At 60.3% G+C, this 3,111-nt stretch overlaps 1 long non-coding RNA gene across 2 annotated transcripts; it reads left to right on the forward strand.

Moving 5' to 3' along the window:
• Positions 1-255: 255 nt before the first annotated feature.
• Positions 256-2,758, forward strand: LOC133103979 (uncharacterized). Of its 2 annotated transcripts, none has more exons than XR_009703442.1 (4): positions 256-333; positions 1,534-1,600; positions 2,262-2,413; positions 2,600-2,758. It is a non-coding gene; the product is annotated as an uncharacterized LOC133103979 (long non-coding RNA). The 2 variants fall into 2 exon arrangements; XR_009703443.1 differs by having other exon boundaries at positions 2,300-2,413.
• Positions 2,759-3,111: the final 353 nt, after the last annotated feature.

Raw genomic sequence — 3,111 nt, forward strand, 5'->3', positions numbered from 1 at the left:
TACATTCCTCCTCTACCAGCCACATGGGAAGCCTGCCCAGGCGCTGGGCGCTCCCTCTCCCCCTCACCTGCACCCACGGTGCCCTTAGTTGTCCCACAACTAGGTACATCTTAAATGCTTTTATTGTAGAGCAGGTGAAAGAGAAAATGAAATGAACCATGATAGCCTCAGAAAAATGTCACATGGTTTCAGTGAAGCCACTGTTTTTCTAAGAAGCCATCATGGGGTCACAAGAGGGAGGAGCGAGGAAATAGCATGCCCAAGTCCATTTCCTGTCCTGGCCTAGCTAGAGGCTAAGAGCCAGAGAAGAGAGAGCTTGGCTCTCTTCAGAAGGTGAGGACCTGGTGCCGGGCAGGGGACCAGGGTGGGAGAGCTGCTCCACCAGCATGTGGGGGTACCTTTGAACTGGCTAGGGGGTGGGGGGAATTGGGCAGGGAGTGTGAGAGGGGCAGGGGAGGGAGGGTGCCAAGCTGCTCCTTCCTCTGCACCCAGCAATCCCTGGGGTCCCCCACCACACTGTCACCTGCCAGAGGACCATCCCCCTCAGGTCAGCTCCAGGCTTGTCCCATGGCATGTTCTCAGGACCAGAGGATCCTGCTGGGAGCAGTGAGATGGGGGAGGGGGGCATCAGGATCCTGAGCAGGAAGAAAAGTTCAAAATTGCCTGGTGGACAGGAAAGGGGGCAGAATGGGGGGCGGGGTGGTCAGGGGGCTGCTGGTGGGTGTTCCCAGATGACATGGGAAGCAGAGGAGAGGGGCCCAGTGGCCAAGCCTGGGGATGCAAGTTGGAGGGGGCAGCTGGAGGAGGCTGAGGAGGATGGGCAAGAGGAGAGGGCAGAAGGGAGGGGGCCGGACCAGCGGCTGCAGGAGCTCCCTCAGGAGACAGTTTCCTGAGGTGGGTCAGGGTACAGGTAGCCATGAGGGCTGACCCCAGGGGAAGCTGTCACCAACCATAGGCCCGAAGGGGCCCTGGGAGGAGTCCAGCCAGAGCTGTATCCTGGAAGGAGTGAGGCCAGGAGCAGGACAGCCACTGGCCGAGTGGGGCGAGGCAGGACATGTGACCCTCCTCCTCTCAGCTCCAGCCTTCTGCTGCTGCCTCGCCTGTGGAAACCAGAAACCAGAACCGCAGAGACCCAAGGCCCCTGGCAGAGCAGGGATGTGGGGTGGGTGGAGGGAGCAGGTGCTGTGATGGCCCCTGGGGTGTGGTCCCTTTTCGGCTGGGGAAGGGGGCTCTGCAGGTCTGGGGGGAGCCCAGGAGGCAATGGACCCCCAGCCCAAAGTCCTGAGAGGGATGCTCACATCCCCAGGCCTGCGGAGGGACTCCTGAGCCCAAGGCCCAGCAGGCTCTGGGACCTCCCCAGACCCCCAGAGAGAAGGTGCCTGGGGCAGCCCTGTAGACTCCAGGACAAAGAGCACTTGGATCTTTGAGGTTAGGACCTGGCCTCAGCCTCTGGGGAGGGGATCCCAGGGGTCTTGGGGGAATCAGAGTGTGTGGGAAGGAAGATGACTAGGCATGTCCCCCCCACACACACAGGGGTGAGCTCTGATACCTTGAGAAGATGGTGGCAGGAGAGATGCCCACGGCAATGGCCATCAACATGGTGAGAGACATGTCCCCCCTCGCAATCAGCCAGGCCTGACCAGGCCCAGCCGCCAGCTACCAGGACAAGAACAGGACCCTGGTTGCTTCCAGGACAAATAAAGTCTCCAGGGATGGGGGGGCGGGGGAGGGGGCTGCTTCCCTTGGACTGAGACCCCAAGACATCCCCAGCTACAGACCAGGAGCTTCAGGGGACCTGAGGGACCCCTCAGCCTCCATCCCCTGCCAGGAGTCCAGGCATGTCTGGAGCCGCGCTTGAGGAGCCAGAGGGACCCCCTCCCCCCAGACCCTGGAGCCTGTACCTGGCTCACCTGGAAGCGCTCCCTGCAGCCAGCCCTGTCCCAGGTGCCGCCATATGTCCACTTGCTTCCTCCCACCAGCCCAGGGGGTGGAGGGTGCCATCTCCATGAGCTGTGAGGAGGCAGAGCTCCGAGGGGCCAAGTCACTGCCCTGAGGCCACCAGATTGTCACTACAGAGGGTGGGGCAAGGCTGGCATGTACCTTGGAGCCCATTCTTTCTGCTCAGCTGGGGAGGGGACATCTCGAGTGTCCCTGTCTTTTCTCTGGTTCCTGCCCCCCTGTCAGCCTGGGACCCTGAGCCCTACAGTCCCCTTACTGTCTCCATCCTGTGGGGTCACCCTGCCCCGTTTCCCCCCATATAGAGAGTGGTTCCTCCAGCCCTGAAATTACTGGCCTCCAGGTCGGCAGTGTGGCCCACTGCAATAATAATGGTTGCCGGGATGGCCTTGGACAGCTGGATGAAGAGCAGAGCAAGCTGGAGCTGGCACCGTGGGAGGTCCCGGGGTGGCCGGAGGTAGGGGTCAGGGAGTGCCTGAGTAAGAGAGAGGCCTGGGCATGGTTTGGGGGAGGCACAGGTGAGGTGGAGAGAGGGTAGTGGGACCCCCTCCCTTGGCCTGGCGGCCCCACCCAACTGGCCACCATTGTCCTCCTCCCATGGTCAGTTCTGGGCCCTGCCTGACCCCACCCCCTTCTCTTGCAGGTAAAAATGAACAAGAACCCTAAAATGTATTGACAAGAATCCTCTCCAAGCCCCCTATAGACAGGAGAGCCCACCTTCCTGGGGATGGGAATGCTGTGAGGCAACATTTTACCATTGGGGTATGAACAAAGTCAACTCGTGGGCAAAAATAAAAATTCACTGAATGCACGTGTATTGAGTGCCTACTGTGTGTGCCTGACTCTTTTCCAGAAGTGGGCTCCAGGGCTTCCTTGGTGGCGCAGTGGTTAAGAATCCACTTACCAATGCAGGGGACACAGGTTCAAGCCCTGGTCCGGGAAGATCCCACATGCTGCGGAGCAACTAAGCCTGTGTGCCACAACTACTGAGCCCGTGCGCCACAACTACTGAGCCCGCGTGCCACAACTACTGAAGCCCGCATGCTTAGAGCCAGTGCTCTGCAACAAGAGAAGCCACCCAATGAGAAGCCCGCGCACTGCAATTAAGAGTAGCCCCTGCTCGCCGCAACTAGAGAAAAGTCCGCGCGCAGCAAC

Source organism: Eubalaena glacialis, chromosome 13, assembly GCF_028564815.1.
Source record: "Eubalaena glacialis isolate mEubGla1 chromosome 13, mEubGla1.1.hap2.+ XY, whole genome shotgun sequence".
Lineage (NCBI taxonomy): Eukaryota > Metazoa > Chordata > Mammalia > Artiodactyla > Balaenidae > Eubalaena > Eubalaena glacialis.